This window comes from Lutjanus erythropterus, chromosome 12, assembly GCF_056507025.1.
Source record: "Lutjanus erythropterus isolate fLutEry1 chromosome 12, fLutEry1.hap2, whole genome shotgun sequence".
Taxonomy (NCBI): Eukaryota; Metazoa; Chordata; class Actinopteri; order Lutjaniformes; family Lutjanidae; genus Lutjanus; species Lutjanus erythropterus.
This window is the reverse complement of record NC_139328.1, coordinates 37044058-37067255: the sequence shown is the minus strand read 5'-3', so window position 1 is coordinate 37067255 and position 23198 is coordinate 37044058. Positions and strand designations below refer to the sequence as shown.

Here is a 23198-nt window from a genome sequence, read left to right as displayed (position 1 = left end):
AGGGGCTCCACTCCACACAAGCTTAAATATTGTGTAAAGCAATGATAAATGTGTGTTCTGGGTTTGTCACACATCCAAAACATTTGTAATTATGTGTTATTATTACATTGTGGCTTCATTTTTGGACAGTGGGGAGAAGTGGAGACAGTCAACCTTTATTTACATATGTCACCTTGCGATGTTGCAATTGCAACAATTGACGTAAATTCAACCAATCCCAGTTAGTTCTGTGCGATCTTGCACCTTTTGTCTAAACTCTGCAACTTTTCTGCAAATTCGACCAATCATTGTTGCTTTTCACGAGTTCCACCAATCACAGCAGTCCCCCACACAAATATCATACACGAACGTCTCAGTGAATCAACTCAATGTTGTGTTACATTGCTTACTATTTTTCTGCATTTATATGTTTTTTATTTTATCAATGATTCTGAAAAGAACACAACATCTGTAACCGCTGTTGTAACTGCTTGGTGTTTTGACTGAGTTTGAGCTCCAAAGAGATTTTCGTTCTTGTAGTATTTTTTGGTTACACTCAGAAAAGAATGTTGGTTTGTTCTCCCTGGAACAAGTTGCCATTTAAGAAAAAAAAAAATGCTAATTTAATTTGCAATTTTCACTTGCTTTTCATTGCAAAAAATGTCTAAAAACATTACAACATGTATGGCATTTCTTTTTTTTTTTAAAAAAAAGCTGTGCCATGTAAAATGCTGTGAAATCAGGCATTTTAGGTAACAGCAGTAGCAACAGTACCCCAAACACCCTGCAAAATCCAGGAGGGGCCGCTTAATAAGAAATCAAATGTTGATTTTTTGTTTCACATGGGACACAAATCCTGGTTTCCTGGGAGAAAGACTATTTCTACTTCCTTCTTATGCAGACATTTTTTTGTTTTTTTTTTTTATACTTCACCTGACGATACACCAAAACATAATGCTCGAGGGGTGCCTCATTAATAAAAGCATCATTGTTTGAAGGACAGGGACACTGACCAAGCTGCTGTATTTGACATGTGGATTTTAGAGACATTTCACATTTCTTTGCATCACATATACCTTTTTGTCATATTTTGAAATGACAATAATGTTGTAATCCCAAATGTATACATGCAACTAATGGTTATTTTCATTGTTGATTAATCTGTCCATTATTGTCTCAATTAACTGATTAGTTTTTGGTCCATAAAAATGTCAGAAAACGGTGAAAAACCTTGATCAGTGTTTCCCAAAGTCCAAGATGACGTCCTCAAATGTCTTGTTTTATCCACGACTCAAAAATATTCAGTTTACTGTCAGAGAGGAGTAAAGAAACCAGAAAATATTCAGAATTAAGAAGCTGAAACCAGAGACTTTTTCCTTTTTCCTTCAAAAAACACCCAAACCGATTAATCGATTATCAAAATAGTCGGCATTTAAATGAATAATTAATCAGTAATTGATCATTTGACAAATCATAGCAGCTCTAATCTATTTATCTGTGTTTTTTTTAACAGACTAAATTAATCTCGTTTTCACAATAATTAATTTTTCTTAGCCCTGTAAAGTCTGATACATCAAATAATTGCCAGACATTTCAATTTTTTTGAAAGTGAAATGTTCATTGGACCTTGGAAAAAAATTTAATAATGGTAACACAATATTACTGTCATTTTTGCTCTAACTTCAAAATAAGCAAAGATTTCTTTGCCAAAATTGTGAGTCACTACATGAAGGCTGCCATGTTGGATTGTGCACTCAGAGGCCAGCTGCTGCCTGCAGTGCACTGATGATCCACTGGAGGGCAGAGGACATGTCTCATATTGATGCAACAGTTTCTTCAGGAAAGTATTGATCATAGTAATGTTGCAGAGGTCTCAGAAACACGTGTCAAATATAATGCAAATGGCGTTATAGCATTAGCCTTGGTTGTGAAACGCTCTTGGCCTGCCTCTGTCTCTCTCCTCTTGAAATGTTTTTCAAGGTGTGTGGAATGAGCTGAAAACAAACGCTTCAGACAAATTGATCTCTCTCTCCGTAACACTTCACTCTGCATGAGAGTCACTCGTGAAACTGTCGTCACCATGGATACCGATACATACTTTGACTTGGCTCAGCTGTTGACTTGTGTTATGTGCTGCAGCAGATCTTGTGGACTACACAGACAGCCTCCACTTGGTGACCCCACCCTCCTTACAGGCACCCTCTTACTCCCAGAATACACTTCTGCTATCAGTGTTGCTGCATCACCACACTAACATTAAGATATTTTGTCCATTTTTTTAGCATTAGGCTGGTTAGTGGTGGGTTTGTACTGGACTACATTAAACTGAGCAAAATTTCCATACTGTATGTACATGACAGAGATAAATAGGTGGAGTAGCACTGATGGATACACAAAAGTAAGCCTAGATGTTCCAGGCCAGGCTAGATTAGCTGCTACTGGCATAACACGTCTGTATTTCCAAGTGAAACCCATGTAAGTGCCAAGTTTTGAAAAAGAAGCGGAGTTTGTGGAATAAAAAAGATGTTCTTCTGCATCGATTGGCTTCAATCCTTGAGTGTTTTAGCCTTGCGTTCTTTAAATGTTCCCTTTACCATGGCGGTACAATGTTCCCAGCAGGCAAAAATTGGGTTAAAAACATGTTGAAAAGACAGCTCTGCCCGTCGTCTAAAAATGATGATTGTTGATTGAAAATGAAAAGTGAAAAGATGTCTCTTTCATGCCGTTGAAAAGACAACTATTGAGGGACGTCCCATCTACATCCAGTTTCCACTGAAAGTGAAAGGTGAAAAGGCATCTTTGTTATGTTGAAAAGACAACCACTGAGGGACGTCCCATTTACATCTGGCTTCAGTTGAAAGTGAAAGGTGAAAAGATGCCTTTTTCCATGTTGTTGAAAAGACAACTATTGAGGGACGCCCCACCTACGTTCAGTTTTAGTTGAAAGTGAAAATTCATCTTTGTCATGCTGTTGAAAAGACAACTGCTCATCTCGTCTAAATGTGATGATAAAAATCTGAAGTTCTAAGGAGCATCGTTTTGTATGATTTCTAAGCATATTTAGAAGTCCTGCTGAGTCCTGCAGTCTCTTTCTGTTTAAATTCCTATTGTGTTGTGGACATTTTAAATGGGAATCGTTTAGTGTTTTATGTCCAGTCCCAAATTTTCATTTTGTGAATATTATCAAATATCTTCTTTTTTGGAGGATGTTCAAAGTTCCCATGGAGTCTAAATCAATGTCTAAAGGTGCCGTATATGACATTTACCCTAAAGGTTGCTGTAGAGCACCAGCATCTCAGACCAAAAATAATACATGTGTCATTTTCTCAATAAAGTTTCCTCTGAACCTGCACTGTGCACAAAAAAACTTTTAAACCACAGTGTTGATCAAATATGAGTCAAGATTCTGTTACTACATTGCCTATTTCTCACATAAAATGTTTTCAGAAACATATTTTACCGACTTTTTACTTGTAAAATGAGACAGATTGTGACCAAGCAGCAGCCTTTTTGGCCTTCATGTCTAGAAGTGAGCCACAGAACATCCTGTGATAGTAATCATTTTAACCCAAACTATGATCTGTCCTTAACCCTAACCAGGTCTTTTCTGTCCCTAAACCATCTCAGGCATTACACAAAGTGTTGTCACATTACAAAACATAATTAGTTTGTTGCACAATGAAGTAACAATGCATACAAATCTCACAAGAGTTCCCTTCTAGATACGACCACTTCCAATGCAGACTTCTGAACTCAGAACAAACTAAGCAGTGATGATCAGAAATGGATCAATGTTTTGTAAATATGTCATCTATTTCTGCACAAAATGTTTTCAGAAACATATCTTAGTGACTGTTTAGCTGTAATATGAAAAAGTAACTCACCAGGCTGCCATGTTGGAAACACTGAGACCAAGGGACTCATGTGCACTAGTATGCACATGTGGCCATCCTGGCTAACAGACATGACTGAATAACAACAGACGCACAGAGAGTGTGATGTCATTTTCTGCACAGGAAGACATTACTCCTCTAGTTCTATACATTACAAATAATTGTTTGCTGACATCTAATGTGGCTTTTATGTGTTTTTAACACATATATATTGCATTAAACATCGCCATATGCCAGAATCTGGCTCAATTGTGACCAAAAAAGTAGCTCTAGATATTCTCAGTTTCCTAATGGTACTTCAGAGGTTGTCTTTTCTTGTAAAATTATTAAAAACTGTTGATGGTTCATTCTGCAATCAGGGGCATATGCTAAATTTGCATCAACAGTGTGATGGAGGATACACCCATTCACCAGAGTGGACTGGGGTGTTTTGTGAGAACAATCTTCAGTGTGCAAAAGCACAACAGCACAACTTTGTGGTTTGTGTGAAACTGGATTCTATTTTAAGTAAAAAGTATTTTCTGGTTTCCTCTCTGATGTCCTCCGGCTGCTCAGTTTCAGCTCACTGTGATTTAATTAGGCTACAGAGGGTCCTGATGGACAGATAACACTCGTTTTAGCAGCTTACTTGTTGCTGAAGTGACTAATTGTGACTGTTAGCTGCTGTTGGCGGGTTCACAGAACCAGGCTCAGCAGCAGTGTTGGGGTGCGTAACACACATTCAATACACATTCAGTGCTATAGGCTACTATAAACACCAATCAATATCTGATTTTACAGAAAACATGTAAATATGTGTCAGCAATAAGCACTTTGCTCACTGTTTAATGGGAACTTTAAGAAAAGACATAATTTTAATCAATCTCAGTATCGTCTTATCTCTTGTTTATTCTTACCAGCAAAATGCAGGGTCAGTGCATACTAATGTATTTCTGAATTTGTCATGTGTTTTCTGTTTTCACAATGCATTTTAAAATGCAGTGTGTGTTATCTGTGTTTCTCCACTTGTTTCTGTTTAATTAACTCTTTCCCTGCCAAACATTAGATATGTTGTCAATTGCTGTTTTCACTGCCAGGCAGTAGGGGGCGCTGTGACGGATCAGGCAGTGTTTTGTTAAGTAAAAAAACGTGCTGCTTAAAAATGTCTCTTTCACAAAAACGCTGTTTTCTCAGTTTTTTTGTCTGAAAAGTCGAGTTTTTGATGCAACCAACCAACATTCAAGTGCTTATAAAAAAGAATGAATGGAGATAGAACAAAACATTTTTTGTCTGTGAAACTAGAAGATCTGTTCTTTCTTGTGATATATTCCATGTTAACATATTCATAGAACAGAATATTCTGTGGGTGTTGAAAACTTGGTCAAAAACACTGGTGCTGGCTGACAACTTTTTTAATCAACACTGGCAGTGAAAGGTTTACTGGGGCTTAGCTTGTGGCGCTCAAAACTCCGACAAAAATGCAGCATCTCTTTCTGAAAACCATGACCTGGTTACTCAAGATAATCCACAGAGCTTGCTGAGAGCAGTTTCATGTAGGAACTACCGTTCACAACAAGCTTTGTAAATTATCTTGAGTAATCAGGTCATGATTTCTCGAAAGAGATATTGCCGTTGAGTGTTTAAATTTAAATCTTTATGCACCACAAGCCGAGTGCCATTTAATTCCATTATATTGGAGAGAAGGCAGACATCTGTATGGCCAATATCTCCAAAACTTTGAAGCTCACACCAAAAAAATCTAGATGGATAAATACACTATAAGCCAGGGGAAAAACATGCTCTTGACTTTGGCGTGAACAGTACCTTTAAGCTTGTGCACTTTGACCTTTTTATTTTGGCTAAAGAAATGGAATACCTGACAGAGAATGCACGACAACAAACAGTGATCTGATTTCCGCATAAACAGACCGCACGTGTTGAACTGGGACTGAGAGAATAAAGGAGAGTGACAGCAAATTTGTGCATCCAATTTACAAAGTTTGCTCTAATTTCCCATCAGATCACAGCCACAGTGACAGAGAGATGAGAGACGCGGGCACAGATAACAATGGGAATGACTAATTAATGGCTTAAAGATCCCAGTGATTCCTCCCAATCACAGTCATTTTAGAGCTGCATTATGGGAGTTCATTAAGTGAGTTTTGACAGCTACTGGGCAGAAAGAAACCAAAACAAACTGACAGCAAGACGCTCTGACATACATACCATCAGCTTCTGGCAAACACTTCCCACTGTTAATTAGATCGAGCAAAAAAAAAAAAAAAAAAAAAAGAGCAACATGAGCTTCCCAATGGTGTCTTCGTTCCTGACTGTAAAATGTCAGTCTGATGTTTCAGCTGTGGTTTGGCACGCCAACTCCTGCAGAGAAATATCCTGCTTCTGCGAGCCTTGACAGAGTGTCGCTGTTAGCGATCAAATAAGACTTTAAAATACAAGCTGACTGGAATGAAGTTCTCAGGAGGAGTTCTGATCATTTATATCAACCGTGTACTTCACACATGTATGCAGTTAGTCCACCTTTATTTATCAAAGTGACAAGGAGCATTTGGAAGAATGTAGTCTGGTGCTAAAGGGATAGTTCACCCAAAAATTCTGTCATTATCTACTCCTCCTCATGCTGATTGAAGGTAGAGTTTAGTTTTAGTCCACAAAACACTGCTGGAGTTTCACAGGAAAACAGTGTCACAGAATCTCCCAAACAATGGAAGTGAATGGTGACAAGTTTTCAAATGTAAAAAAGACAACAGAAACAAACAAACAAACAAACATAAAATGCCTCCATACTGCTCATCTGGTGTAAACCAAGTCTCCAATATGTCAAGTTCACTAAAAATGTTATTTACAGCATGTTTTTAACCTGAAACATCACTGTAGATCCTTAACTTGGAGCCATGGTCATATGCACACTGTCTGAACTGTGTGTGTGGTGTGATGGTGTGCAAATGGAATGTCAGGACTTTAGGAGACTTGGATTATGTGAGACGAGCAGTATGGAGGCATTTTATGTTTTTTCTCTGTTGTTTTTTTACATTAGAAAACTGGTCACCATTCACCTCCATTGTTTGGGAGATTCTGCTACCCTGTGTTCCTGTGAAAGTCCAGCAGTGTTTTGTGGACTGAAAAAACCCAACCTTCAATCAGCATGAGGCTGAGTAGATAATGACTGAATTTTCATTTTTGGCTGAACTGTCCCTTTATAAGGAAAAATATTTTACTATGCACAGTGCACAACCAATCAATCAGTAAATTGCCCATAACAAATGAAAGAGCAGCTGGAAAATCTAATAAAACTAACAACAGACATAAAATGCTTGCTGCAAAGACAATCTATTTTTAATTGACTATTAAATTCATCTGCATTCATTTTGATATTCGATTAATCATTTTGAGTCATTTCTTTAAAAAAAATCCAAATTCTCTGATTTCAGCTTCTTAAATGTGAATATTTTCTGGTTTGTTTACTCCTCTCTGACAGTAAACTGAATATTTTTGAGTTGTGGAAAAAACAAGACATTTGAGGATGTCGTCTTAAAACACTGATCAACATTTTTCACCATTTCCACATTTTATGGAATAAAAACAAATTGCTTATTGCAGAAAATGGGTGACAGATGAATGAATGAATGAATGAATGAATGAATGAATGAATGAATGATTTTTTTTTATTATTGTGTCATGCACCAGAAAGTGCCCAGCCCAAACAGGCTTACAAGACACCATTATTTAGATAAAACAGACCAGAAACCAGAAAAACAAAACAAAACAAGAACACAACATAGCTCATAATTAATGTTAATTAAATAACCTTTCCTGACACTTTTTCCAAGCTTTAGAAACTAAATTGGCCAATTTATGAACATTAAAATTAAACAGCCATTCCATTCTGTCATCATCACAGCACCAGAACATTTCTGGGTTTTGAACAAACATTTCATTGAATATAGGTTTTCTTAACTCATCATAAAAAGGACAATACAAAAGAAAATGTAATTCGTTCTCACCTTGTCCTAAATCACACAGCTCAAATAACCTGTCATTCTCCTGGATGTTTTTAAATCTACCAACTTCAAGGTTCAGAGGAAGGATTCCTGTTCTCAACTGTGCAACTAAACACCTCTGACTAAGATTCAGGACTGTAATTGTGCTTGATTTGAATATATGTTCGTAATTTACAATAAGAGTTGCAGCCCTAAAACCACTATATTAGGCTAAAAAATGTGACCACATTTTATACTGAGTTAATCCAAAATACTGTTATACTTGGATTACATTACTGATTACATTTTTTAACAAGTAATTCGATACTTTATCAGAATAAATTTTTCAAGTAACCGTCCCAACCCAGGGTAAAATATAAATCAATATGTGACTTGGTTAAAAAGACACTAAAAGTTAGATTGTAAATATAGTTTAAAAAGTCATTTTATAAAAGGCTAAAAAGGTAAGAGTGTAAAATGATTCAGACTTCAAGTCTTTTTTTCATGTTCATGTTTCATGTCTTGTCAAAAAGTTCAATAGGAAGTACAACAGTACTGAGGAAGAAGAGTAATACTGGTTATTCATTGGCTGAGGTGGGTCGTATCACAGAGGTGGCAAAAAGAGGGAGAGATAGAGGGAGAAAGGAAGAGCACGGGTTTTCTTATGCTATAGTCACTTGACTGATAAAGTCAATGTTCTCAGCCTAGAGGTTGGGACACCAATGGGGTTGCAAGTTCATTTCCGTTGGATTGCCAGATGGCTGTGCAGAATAAAATAAAATATTTGAATGTGTCAGGCAGCATAGAATGGGAGTGAGGAAGCTCTGTGGTTAATGATAATGATAAAGCTGTAAGGCAGCACAAAAATGATAATTACTAACATTTACTGTGTTCAGTTTGTGCAATAAATTTGGTGGGGACTACTTTCAGTGGTGGATTAATCCACATATGGTTCTCTAGTGAGTATTTAGTGGCAGCAGGACAGTGTGTGTGTGTGTGTGTGTGTGTGTGTGTGTGTGTCGGGGGGTATTCATGGTAATGAAGGAACATGTCAGCCAGTGCAACAGTGTGGCTGATTGATGTATTTTTAATATTTTTTTTAGACAACAGCACTGAGGATGAAGATATATCAGACTTTGATACACACACAGTACTTGTTGGGAGGATATATTCACTGTTTAGGTGTATACATGGGATTTGTTGACAAAACAGAATATCATCAGACTTGCCTGAAAGCATTTGTGGGTTTCTATAGTGACTTTAGCTTAAAGCAAAATCTGAATCTTGCATGGTATTACTGAATCATTTCTATGATAATCCTATGAGGTTAAACTATGTAGACTTTAAATGTTCTCTCTTACCATATTTACTCACACAGTTCCTCCACTGCTCCTCTTTATTTGAAGCAGGCTTATATTAGAGATTGTTTTTCTTAATTTCCTCTGTTTGATGAAAATAAAAAAAGTAATTAAATGAAAAGAAATTTAAAAAAAAATTAAATACATAAAATTAAAACAAATATAAAATATGTAGTCTGCAAACACTTTGCATATTTTCAATTTGTTGTCACTAACAAGAAGTCAGGTGTCATTTCAAAAATCTTTCCCATGTTTATAGAAAAGGAGGGTAGAAATAAGGAAGTAAACTGCAAAATGCTATTACTACTCTCCACTGGAGCAAGAAGCTGCAGTCATTTTTAATAATGTGTAATATTATGAACAAATCTCCTGAGAAGATCAAAAGCAACAATGCATATATTCTACTAACAAGTAGTTCTCGTGTATCCAAAGCCTGATTTATCTTCTTCCTCTGCGCCGTAGAGCTCCATTGTTGTCAGTGACAGAGACACACTGTTGTACTTGGAGACATTGTCCTTTATTAGATTAAACAGTGTAGATAGTTCCTTTCAGCAGTGTAACACAGAACTGACAGAGACAATGGGCCTCATGCAAGAATGTTTCAGTATCTTATCTTAAATTTGTCTTCCTTTTGTTTGTACGGTGAGCTTGTACACACATACCACGTCAGATTCAGCAAATGCTCTTGACTTAAGTTACCTGTATAAATGATGCGCCTGTGTGTATTTGAGTGCATGTGGATGAGACTTGTAAATTAGCATAATTAATGCCCCAGTAATACCATATAAGGCTGCACTTCCTGCTCCATATGTCAGGAAGTTTGGAGTTTGACGTTTTGCTTTCAGAGATCCAAAAAGGAAAATCTGTCATTTTAACAGCATCAGCAGTGGAATGAAAAGACCTGCTACAGCAAAGACACTGGAAAAGCAAGTGGTGTTAGTGCCGCGTTACCTGAGGGTCAGACTGTCACTGAAATAAAGGAGAAACATCTCAATACGAAAATGACTTCAAAGAAAAAAAAAAAAGACTTGTCACAGTAAGGTGATCAATGATCAATGATCAATGAAAACTCCCCCTTGACCCTTTCTTGCCTGCAGTGGGAAGAGGGGGTCAAGATAACTTCATGAACCTGCATGTGAAGATATACGGCCAATACAATTGACTCTACGACAGGTCTGGACCTTGTAAATTGTGTTTGTATCTGAAAGAGAATTCAAAATACAAGAAAACTGGTGAATGTGACATGTTCTTCTCAATCACTCATATGTACTTAAAAACAAATCTGTTCATATGAGTGGTTCTTGCATGAGGCCCAAGGTTACTGTACTGATCCTGACAACGCAGGAAAGTCATTTCAGAATAACTGTCTAAAGGCAATTCCAGCTGATACCTTGATTTAATGAGTAAACCAATCACAAGCTGTGTTATGTAGTAGCAATGTTTACTTTTAATAAGTCAATTGTGTTTAAAATCTGTGAAAAAACATGCAAAAGTGAGCACAGTAGTCAAAATAGCAAATTGGAGCCATAGACTTTACATAAAATAGGTTCTCTTTCTATTCAATATACAATCTATGGTTGAAGGAAGTTGTTTCCCCTGTCCCCTCCACCACAAAGCCCTCCAAAGTTCAGGCAGGCTACAGGAACACCGCAGGAGCGCAAGGATGTGCGCAACATACTGCATCATAAATTGACAGTAACAAGCGAGGACGAGTCCTATACTGTAAGTTGATCAGCTGTTTATAACTGTCAGTTGTCTGTCAATGTAAAGTTCAGCCTGTTATCCTGAAAACAAAAGCACACTGCTATGAAAATACACACTCTAGACTTTGAGTTCAGTGCTTTCAACTATATCTAAGATCTTCTTCAGTGTAAGCAGTCGAGAATCAACTTTAGATTTTTTTTTGTGGTATTGTGTGTGTGTTCATGTTTCCATCCTCTGCAGGCCACACACATGCATACTCATGACTGCTTTCACTGCATGCTATTAAATTTACACAAAGGTTGAAGGTTTGTCTCGCTAACAGAGACAACTGAAGCACAAAAAAGAGCAAGCATGAAAAATTGCTGACTATTGACAGACATTGTTTTACTGAAGGACAATAAACACACTATGCAATACCTGGGACTATTTTAGGCACTAAGTGGTAATCAAGTGTGGCAGTTGAGGCCAATATGATACATTGATTAGTTGGCGTGTCGCCTGTAACCTTCCAGCTTGTTTCTAGTGATTCCTTCAGTGAATGTTGGTGTTTGTGAATTGTTACATAAATGTCCCATCTACCCATAAATCAGCCCATCCTCACCAGAACAGTGTGTGAGTTGGTTGCAAGTGCAAACAGCTTATTTTGACTGATATGGCCATTTATCTTTAGGTGGTGCCCTCTAGTGGATGCATTATATTAGAAGCACAGGATTTTTAAATGACTTGAACCCCGGTCTCCTGGGTGAAAATCCTGTGCTTGTGTGATCCATCCAGTCCACCTCCACTGAGTGCAGACTTGGTTGCTTCTAATACCTCTTCTGTCATGTGTAATGCATCCACGAGAGGGCACCACCTAAAGATAAATGGCCATATCAGTCGAAAGAGACCGGGGTTCAAGTCATTTAAAGTTTTGAGTAACCCAAAATTTTTGTTATGGATGTGACATCCATCCGTGTTTTGCACTGCCCAAGACAACTGTGATTGATTTAAAGAAATACAAGCGTCATTCTGCTATAGAGGAATGATCATGTGTGGAGCCAGACCTTTGTATCACACTGGTCTGACTATATGAGATTATCATCTCCTAACCCGAATCATACCATAGATGTCATGCACACATATTTCAAAAAGCTCTCAGAGGACGTAATGCAGTGACTTGCAGAAACCTCCAATATTAACAAGGCGATTATCCCTTGAGTCCCCGCTACAGTGCCCACGAATGCCTGGCATTTTAAAGCCATCCCTAGTTTATTAAAATCTGGAAAAAAAAAGTCCTGATTTTTTTGTTGTAGATATTTTAAATTGTCATCAGTAAGCAGAACACGGTGAAATTCATCATAATGTTGAGAGCTATAATTTTTTTTCCAGTGTTAAACAGCGGGACCACCATGACTCTCGCTGTCAGAGACAGACTCTGTTGTCCAAAGGGAAGCGTGATGAAGAGTTGGTCAGAACAGTAACTTTTCCGCATATAAATGTTATTTTCCTCATGTAAGTTGCCAAACACACAACTTACACCACCATTGTGGAAAACGACAGACATTGCAAGCTTTTTGTTCCAAATCACATCACATAATCACCATCAGTAAACAGCAGGACCTACTCAGCAACCGCTGCCTGAGATGGGAGCTGTTTTCCGGGGTTATGTACAACGTAGAGTTGGTGGGGAGGGCTGACCCGATCAAGACTTTTCCACACATTCATTTTGCGAATTTGGTCTTGCTCACATTACTGATGTTTGTTCTTCTACAGTAATATAGTTGTGTTGGGCAAAGTGTTTGACATTTGAAATCCCAGCGTTATCCAGTGATGACCTGTTGTCACCAGACTCTGAACATTGACAGGAAGCAAACAGAGAGAAAAGCTGTGTATCATATTTGTTGACTGACTTGAAGTCACTTTCTCTTCTTTTAGCCAGACTGACATTTTTTTCTCAGCTGTTTATATCAGTTTTGTGCCATTTGTTGTTTTTAGAAATATGTTGAATCAAACTTTGTCTAAATAGCTACAAATTAAATTAAATCAAATTAAAGAATAAATTGTGTATTTTCAAATTAAAACAACGTGTGATTGCCTTTCTGTTTTTGAGATAGAGCTGTGTTTTTGGGTTGTGTGAGGATTCCCAGAATCATGCTGGGGCCTACAGGGTTATACAGCTTCTATTAAAAAATATATATACATAAAATGTATATACTTGTATGCTGTAGTACTCCAGCAAACCAACGATTCCTATAATTCCTACATGTGACACGGTGAACTGCAGATCTAGATCAGAACAAACCCTCTGTATCCTCGCCTGTGCTAACCCCAAATTACAGCACATTGCTTGACGGAAAGGTCAATTCTGCAGCAGTGCTGCAGCCATCTGACAAGATCGCTCCCAGTTAGGCAGCAAGAGGATGGATTAGTGAGGAGGGTGTGTGCATGAGTGTGTGTCACAGAAGCAGTGTGGTGGTAATAGCTGTTTGTAGTTATTAATGTTGTAAGGCTGATTGGATTGGTGGCTGTTTCCTTCCATAGACTAACCCTGACTGTAGTACATACTCACAGTATTTCTCACGTTAATGGGTTCATATGAACCTTTGAAATGTAATTGACTCTCCCTGTTATCGTGAATAAACCATTTAACAGAACATTCTTGCCTCTTGACTGAGCAATTACAGCTAGCTTTAATACAGGGGGCAGAGATGATGATCCTAATTGTGAGCAGTGCTGCAGCGTTCAGAGTTTGACTCGACAGTGATACCAGAGGGGAGAGGAGGAAGATATTTCCATGTCACAGTGTCCTGTTTAATATTGGAGTGAGCCTGAAATCTTAACCAGGATTCTCATGAAAAGTGAATGAGCTTACACAAGTTTTTCTCCTCCGGTTTTGATGTTTGCGCGTGTCAACCCAAAAACAGATTACTGACGAACGATGTTAGGGAGGGAGATCTCGCTGCAGCGCGGGGGCTGGGAGGGTTCATAGGGAGCTCTTGTAATGTGTGAAAAAAAAAAAATGGCTGCCTGCAAGGAGGCCAGTGTGAGAACAAAGAGATGATCTTTCACTGCAAAGTCCGAGCGAGGAGGACGACTGCATTCATCTGTTCCACCACCAGTTACACAAGCTGCAGTTTGTGGTGGGTTGACAGGATGACACCCTGAGGCTGAGTCTGAGGTATATATGTTTATAATTTACTCAAAAAATCCAGTCTGTGTTGGTGTAGAATTGAATTGGTCAGATTAGGTTTAGACCATACTATTTTAGCTGCCTTTTTGAATTTTGATGTTTGTTACAACCCAGCACAAACCGGATGAAATCTCTAGCAGACTGGAAAACTAATTATGTTGTGACAATTTAGTTTATGCCTGTCATTAGTGGACTGAATGGTAAAAATAGTGGGGATTGGCTCGTTACCATGGAGACGTGTTCATAACCTTAAATTGTTATTTTGAAAACACAAGGCACAATGGATTTAAGTTATTCAAGGACCATCCAAATGCATCTTTGCCACCTGGCACAGAGGTATCTTGTCCCGCCCTCTGGGACTGCAGCACATAGCAGGATACACCTATCAGGTGTGCCTTTTATTAATTCATGGGTGAGTTTTTGGCCAAACATGCAATAAACCAATCAGAAAGTCAGCTCTCATCACCTTTAAGAAGCAGGTACCAGGAGGAAAATAATTTTAAGCGAAGAGAAGATCTCTTGGTTCAGGAGGTAAAAGTAAATAGTTTATTTCACATTAATGCCTGCAAAAACTAATCCAATACATGAACCGCAAAAGTCAACTGGTCATGTTTTACACTGAAGCGCTTTAAAATTACATTGTATTTTATAAGTCATTACTGTCATCATCATTATTATGCAGCTCCGCTGGCTGAAGCTCCTAAAGAAGGACCTAGTGGGCAGGACTTAGGGTGAGGGGAGAGGCCAGCTGACTGAGACTGGCCACCGAGCTGCCAGGCTGAACACCCACCTGAGCCGGACTGAGGTGCAGCTTCGCAGCTGCATGTTCTACATCTCCTTCTCCTTTTTCTCCTCATCTCTTCCTGTGGTTGGGTATAAATGAAAGGTGGTTTGTGATTATGGAGATGTGTGCGTGCTTCACCTAAGGGCTATGGTTGCTAATCTACAGACAGACCTATTGCACCACAGGTCTTGAACCAGGTTTTAGACAATCTAGGGTGCAAGTAGCTTTGACTCTAATGCACAGTGCACAAGATTTTAGACCTTCTGCCCATGGCCACACAGACCACATGCAAGTTAATTTGCTGTCTTGCAGATGTGACAAAAATGACAATAATACCAGTGTGAGATAGCAAAGCCACCTGTGCCACCAGCACATCTGCTTTGTGCTGAGTGTAAGATAGGACCCAATAATATGCCCATTTGTGAAGGATTTTGATTCTCAGACCATTTTTGAAGAATGATATCCAATTTATGTGCCTGCATCGTTCTCAGGCTCAGTTTAGAACCACTTTTTGCAAATAAAGATTTAGTAGCTCATGTACTAATTTTACCTTTTGCAGTAAGAGGTTGACATAGGTGATCTTTGAACTTGCAGTATAGAATGGGGCCATACTGTAGGGATTATTAGGGAGTACTGAGAAAGCAAATTATGCCCCCAAAATTTCCCCAAAATGTCAAGCTGCTACAGTACTGTAAAAGGTGTGGTAGGCAATAACGTTTTGTAATAACCTTTCAGCAAATTGTAAATCAAGTGGTCCGAGAGAAAACTAGACTTCTGCACCTCCTCTTGGCTCTGTTTCCAGGCTTTAGGAATTCTGGTCCATGATGGTAGACTTAAAGCAATCACAGGTCATCTCAGAGACTGGACGTTCCTATTGGCTGTTCTACTAGCGCAGCTGTGTGTTCATGTTCTTTAGGTGGAAAGCCTGAATCAATGGCAGAAACTCCTGCAGGAAAAGTCGCTAACCAGCATTGGCAACTACTGCCTAAACAACAAAGGAAAAAAAAGGATAAAAAAAAGGATGACAGAATTATCAGAGAGAGTCTTGACACCCAGAGCCGACAGACAGCTGCTGAGAGCTGGGGAGCTTTGGAGGAGATAGCCAGGGGCAGACAGAAACTTCTGGAAGAGGAATTACTGGAGACACACTGATTTTGCTCTGATGCCGACTCCTCAGAGGAGAGCTCAGAGGTTATATCGCACTACTTGGGATTAAAATTTGGATTTATCTTCACTCCTGCTTCTCAACCTGTCTGCAGCAGCGACCCATGGAGAAGTCCCAGAGCCATTTATCTGCTCAAACAACTAACTGGTGATTGCACGCGCACACACACACACACACACACACACACACACACACACACACACAGTTTGTGCCCGTCAGCCGGTGCTCACTTGGTATGATTGCCTTGGTAAACTGTACAGCACGGTCTATTTCTAGGCTTTCTGCCTACTGCAGCTTTAACTTCTGGATACTTTTGTGTTACTTGTGTTAATGTAATTTTAATGTTGTTGATTTACATCTTGTTTCTGTGACTTCTGGTCAAGATAAGTTTGTCTGTTTTGTAATATGACTTAAAACCATGTGAAACTATGGCTCCTTTTCTGCGAGTTTTCAGCCAAAACAGACAGAGAGGAGCTCATATTATTATGTATGAATACAGCTGACATCCTTGGGCATTTCAATCTAAAGGTCAGCGTTTATCAGCCTGTTTAAATCAGCCGCTGTGGCTGCCTGCCTCTGGCATCTTCTGTCTGTGGGAGAGGATTTAGTAAGACCATCACATAGAAACCACAGCCTCTGTCTTATTGCTTCTTATTGGCCCTCAAAGGCTCAAAAAATGTTGGCCTTACCTCAGGCACTGCAGAGAAATAATGAAATCAAGGCAACCCGGAGAATAAAGAGAAGAAATTCATGGTGTGAGCAGTGTTATCAAGGAAGTCTGCCTGGATGTGAAGCTGCTGTATTTCATTGTCAGGGCCGCCTGGTTGCCAAAGAAATCCCAGCAGCTTGTGTCCCTCTGAAGACTTTTCCAATAAGTCTCTTCAGGGGGGCAGCCGGGCTCAATCAGGCGTGAGGAGGAGCGTGAAATTTGATTGACAGAACATGGAGGTTATAAAGGGAATAACAAGACGGGAGAGGTTCACAGCTACCTGGCAAATTTCTTTTTATACGTTTTGCTTCATCGCTCGGCTACTGATACGCTGGCACCGGCGAGGCTGGAGAGGGAGCTGAAATAGCAAGGAAGGCCAGGAGATGGAGTGTGAAAGCGTGATGAGGCTGTACTTCAGAGAGGTGTGAAGCACCGCGCAGACTGTCAGTGTTCAGAGGAGAACTGTCCTCCATTTACTGCCCTAAAGGAATCTTTAGACACAACTTTCCTGCAAGTCCTCTTTCATTTTCATCTCTACTTTTCCTGCTCTCCTTCCACCTCTCGCCTCACTTCATCTCCTCTCCTTTCATCATCCCCTCTCCCCTCTCCTCACCTCACCTCTCCCTCTCTTGCCTCGCCTTTTATCTTCCCTCCTTTCCTTTCATGCCTTCTGCCTCCTCACCTGGCCTCTCATCGTCTGCCCGGCACTCTTCTCCTCTCCTTGTCTCCTCTCCTCTCCTCACAGTTTCTCGCCTTTTATTCGTCTGCAAGGCCTCCCGGGGTGGCAGTAGCTCAGTCTGTGGGGACTTTGTGGCAGCCCCATCACTCTAACATCTTTCTACAACAACTGCATGTTTATAGCTCCTGTGTGTGTGTGCATGTGTGTATTTCAGGCCTAGATGTGTGTGTGTGTGTAATAACAGCAGGTTAAAAAAACTGAATTCCCCCCAAGGGAAGCAATTTTTCTTCCTCTTGTAGTACACCCACACTAACCCAAAACAACACTGCATTAAAAAAAATGCAATGGGCTGTGATGGTGTAGGAATATCGCTTCAGGTACCAATTAGATAATTAAATTAGCCATTGGGACAAATTATGTCCTACCAAAAATAACTCTTAAAGTTTGAACACCAACTGTAATTTTTTAAATACCTGCTGATAACATCAGTGTAAAACATGTGCTATTATAATCCTCTTTGTTTTCTATTCTATATGAAAATGTTGGCCCAGAGTTGTGTCCCAGATTTCTTTCAACGTCATCAGATTTTCACAAAAGCATGATTTAATCAGGCATAAAAAGGGTTAGCTACACCCTAAGGACCCTTGTCTCACTTCCTGGTTTAAAAAAGGCAGAAATACTGCTCAAGCACTGGTAAACTTTCTATTTTTAGACAAATGCATTAAATGATATTGCTATCAGATGAGTCTCAACCATAACATGTCAGTGCCATGGAGCTAATGTTAGTGGTTGGTCTTTGTAGCTAGCATTAGCAGTTGGTCTGTATAGCTAATATAAGTCTGTGTAGCTAACCTTGGCAGTATATGTAGCTAATGTTAGGAGCTGGTCTGTGTGTGTAAGGTTAGCAGTTGGTCTGAGCAGCTAACATCAGTGATTGTCCGTATAGCTAACTTGGCGGTTGGTCTATGTAGCTAATGTCATTGGTTGATTTGAACAGCTAATGTTAGTGGTTGGTGTGTGAAGCTAATGTGATATTGTGATTTTCACAGCTGAAGGCAGAACTGTCACTGATGTTGTTTTGCTTTTTTTATTTGAAGACAAAATAAAAATTTCCACCCAGTGAAGCATTTTTCACCAGAGGCCATGATGATGAGCTGACTGTAAGATTAGCTGGTTTCACTGAGACCAGAGTGTTGTGAGACTCTTTAATTAAGTGTTGTAATGTGTGTGCAATACACGTTATAAATGTATTTTAAAATTGTAATCCTGCCAAACAATCCCTATTTTTACTTAATGCATCTGTAATCTGATTACCCTTTTTTTCTGTATCCTACCCTGCGACATGTAATCCATTACTCCCCAAGCCTGGCTTCAACCACACAGCATACTGAGGATATTTCTCGACCTCAACAGCTAGTGTCTCTTAATCCATTGTTCAACACACACTAGAGACAGCGGTGAGGGGAGGAAGTCTAATTTCCAAGAGAGCAGAAGAGAAGAGCTGCTCAGGGAGCTGGATGCAGGCTGCAGGCAGGGAGCGACTGAAAATTATTTTGGTCTAGTAGATCCAGGCACAAGTGAACGGTTAAAACTACACTGAAAAGCAAACAACAAATCAGTAAATAACATCTGCAGTTGGGCCAACTTTATATTGATGTGCAAAACAGCTGTTCCTCTGTGAGAAAAAAAGTTTATGTTGGAAGTGGCAATGCTTGAAATAGGACAGTGGCATGAAGTGTGGCAGCGTGGGGCTTACACATAGAAAATAACTGTTTTGATGTGTGGCGTTCAGCAGCTGTGCATTTTTGCGTTCATTTGTCTGTGCTTTTCATTGAGCTGCCTCAATTTCTTATCCAAAAAACTATTCATCAGGCAGATTCAAGCCCACGTACAATGCCCTTTCCCCTGAAATACTCAATACAGCATGAAATGTGGACTGATCTGCCAGTGCTTTAATGAAACTGGGAGCCTTTTTTAAAGATTTTAGCCGAGGGACACAGTTTCATAGGGAAGTGAGACAGTATCAAGAGACAAACCAACATAGTAGGCTTTGGTCTGTTCATAGGATTTGTTGACAAACAGAATACAGCTCCTCATGCCTTATTTTTAAGGAAAAAGTCAAATCCACATATTTCGTTCTTAAAGACTGAAAGAAAAAGGGAGTTCTTACGAATTATACATTAGAAAATAGTTGCTGAAAATGTGGAAAGACTGAGAACCATGTAGTATTTAATTGTGGAGTTAGACTGTTAAGACTGTTAAACCATTGTTCACAATTTCTGTGTCCCAAATTTTTTAGGTGGACCTGAAATATGGTTTGGTGATGTGTCGGAGCCATGGTCCCCCAACAGAAAGACTTCAGGTCAGTTACAAACGTACCTTCAGCAGCTTTCTCAGTCCAAATCAGTCCAGCAGTTAACTTCAGTTCCAACAACCCGACACAGAAGAAAAAAAAAAATACACCCTGTCACTGTCCTCTGGCTCTGATGTCCACGGAGCGTCATGTTTAAGGCGGTTTTCAGGTTGTAGTGGTGTTTAGGAGCATTTCAGAGCAGAGAAAAGTGCTAATTTTTTCATGATTTTCAGACCTAATTCTTATATAATTTGCAGTTTGTTTTAATCATTCAAATTAGGCTGGGTGCTTAATAACATGTTTTTGAACACATTAATTTTTGCTTTACACAATCTTTAAAAATGACTGGAGTCAAAGTCTCAAGAGAACAGCTCTGGAGCTGATTATATAGTACAGCTGCCATCAATAAATAATAATAAAATGAACTATGATGTTGTATTATATTCATAAAATAATATAATACTTTGTCAGACCACTCTGTGGTAATGAAATAGTGGTTTGATGGATGTCTCTGTCCTGCAGCACAGAAAGGATTGTTGGCCTTATGTAACAGGTGGCCTTATTTGAGGGCTATTTTATGCCTGTTCACTCGCCTGGCAACAGAAACAGAAAAACAGATAAATGAGAATGACTAATTTGAGTCCAGCTTTATTAAAAAAACAGACTCAGTGGAGTAACCAGCTACAATTTTGGTGTTTGCCGTTAAAAACAGGATAAAGACAGAGGGTTCATTTGGAAAAAAAAATCTGTTTTTGTTGATTGTCCTAAATGACGTTCTTTTGTTTTTTGGTGCTCTCCAAGAGATATCAGTCAGACAGTTGTTGGGTCATTCTGATAAGAGATCGCTCTGTTTTTTTTTAAAAGAGAGAGGTTAATTTATTTTAAGAATGTGTTTTTAAACTCCCAAGGCTGGGTTGCACCAAGAAGGATACATTTTTAAACCCAACTGAATCATGTTTTTACTTTAAATTATGTTGCACAAAACTTTTAAAAAAGATCTGAATTAATAAAGATTCAATTTGGGCCTCTCTCTAAACCTCAGTTTAGTTTTTGTTAGATTAAATGTATCTTTTGAAACAAAACTGATCCAGCATTAACTTTAAACCAACACCAAACCAACACACAGGTTTAAGATTTAAAATGGCTGTTCCTTGAAGGAAGGTAAGGGACAGACTCATCCCAACTGAGTTTAATAATGTGCCATCTTTCTTGCACATTGCTGCCAGGAAGTCTCTTTATAACAAAACTGTTATAGGTTTTGTTTTTTGTTTTTTTAATTTAAATCTTCTATTATTTGACTGTGAGTCTTGATTAATCAAGCCGAGTTTTTCTCAAAGGAGGAGAAATTAAAGCTTCTCTGCCAAACCACCATGAGTACGCTAACTAGGCTGGCTAACTTTTTAGCTAGCTAGCAAAAATGTTTTGTTAACTTTTTTCTACCTAGCTAGCAAACACTGTGATGTTATGTAAACTTGTTTAGCTAGCTATTAAACATGTTTTCTTAACTTTCAAATAGCTAGCAAACAATTTAACATTTTAACTTTTTAGCTAGCTATTAAACAATGTAATGTTAAATCTTAAGCTAGTAAGCAAACAATGTATGATTAGTTTTTAATCATGCAACAGAGCTCTGCTTAAATTTATACCTTGATTCACTAATTTTAAACCTATAGTTTCGTTGCATTTTGGCTCGTGGGAAATGTGATTGGTTGCAGACTAACAACCACTCCCTATTTAAGATGGCTTCTCATTGACACAAACTGTTTGCCTGAAGAAGGTCTAGTACTTAAACATTGCAAATAAATGTTATATTGTAAGTAAGACAGTGTGGTGTCCTTTTGTAATTTTTTGGTTGACTCTCCCCTACACATCTGTCTAATAGACATGCAAAGTATTCCTTTGCTCTAAACCTAGTTTTGCTTAACTCTGATTAGAACCAATCTCACACAGAATGAGTCGTTGTTGATGCAATCCAGTCTTAGTCATTTTTATAATGTGTGGATGTCTGTGAGAATGACCTGGAAAAGCTATTGTGGACGCTATAGAGATATAAACATAGATACTGTACTCGTGATTTGATGTGTGGCTGCCTGTCATTCCATACAATGTGTATGGAAAGATGTCTGTGTAAGAGCCAGTAGCTCCTTTAAAGCTACTTTTCTTGTTTAATCTGTCATTTTTTTTAGATTTATTGCTGAAACATGCATCACCTGTGACAGAAATACATTCATAGACACTGGAAAATTAAGATGGGGGTTTGGATTAAACAACAGATTCTGAGACGATCAGCAACACAGTTGGCATCTTTTGACATGCAGCCAGATCAGCTGGATGCAACACCGTGGGTGACAGCGTGTGACCGTCACAGGAGCAGAGGAGGACAGTGGGGATAAGAGCCATGCTACAGCTGGGACTTAAGGCTGATCCTGGATGATGTCCGGTCAGGAAAATGAAACGGACGAAAAGGGATTGATGCTGGACAAACAACAGGAAACCAGAGACTGTTGTGCCACACAGAGAGACCCGCTCCACAGCAGCCGAGATCAGGCTGTGGCACCTGAGGAGTGGATCGCACTCTGAGCTGACAGGACACAGCGTGCAGGACGAGGGAGGACGGATCAATGATGCTTCATGCTCAAACACAGTCACAGTTGAAGGACAGTCATTCTCAGATGTTGAACTTTTGACTATCAATTTCTGTGAAGATGTCGACCACATCATCATCACTATCTTGTTGCTGCCACTTACATTCAGTCTTAAAAATGCGCAGCAGGGCATCCCTATAGCTCAGTCGGTAGGGCGTGCACACCATGTATTGAGTCTGTTAGTCCTGTGCAGCGGCTGCCGGTTCGAATCCCGCCTGTGGCTCATTTGCTGCGTGTCATCCCCTGTCTCTTCACCCCACTTTCCTGTCATACCTTCAGCTGTCACTGTCAATAAAAGCAAAAATGCCCAAAAAATAACCTTTAATAAAAAAAAAAATGCGCAGCAGAATTATTCCCTGGGTGTTTAATTGTATGTGTATAGACACTTTTACAGCTGACAGCATGAAAAAGCTGCGTGCAAAACTGAGAATTTTTTGAGTTGGAAAATTAAATTGACAAACCATGTATGTATAAATTCCCTCACAGGGCTGGAATGTATTCTCACTAATTCCCTTTTAAAAATGTGGCCAATAATACAATCTAAGTATCACAATATTAAAGACTGATTACTTTAAATTACATTTAGATTACCTCAGTATAAAATATGGTGAAATTGTTTAGCCTAATATAGTGTTTGCAGGGCTGCAACCAACCATTATTTTATTCCATGAATTACTCCACAGATTATTTCCTCAGTTAATTGAATAGTTTGATCCATAAAATGTCAGAAAACACTGAAAAATGTAGATTAAATCTCAAGATGATGTCCTCGCATGTCTTATT

The 23198-nt window shown here is 39.0% G+C and overlaps 1 long non-coding RNA gene across 1 annotated transcript; it reads right to left on the bottom strand.

Annotated features, from left to right (window-relative positions):
* Window positions 1-21026: 21026 nt before the first annotated feature.
* LOC146318424 (uncharacterized) lies at window positions 21027-21613 on the bottom strand. The gene is made up of 2 exons (XR_014771620.1): window positions 21243-21613; window positions 21027-21166 (listed from the first exon to the last, which is right to left on the bottom strand). It is a non-coding gene; the product is annotated as an uncharacterized LOC146318424 (long non-coding RNA).
* Window positions 21614-23198: the final 1585 nt, after the last annotated feature.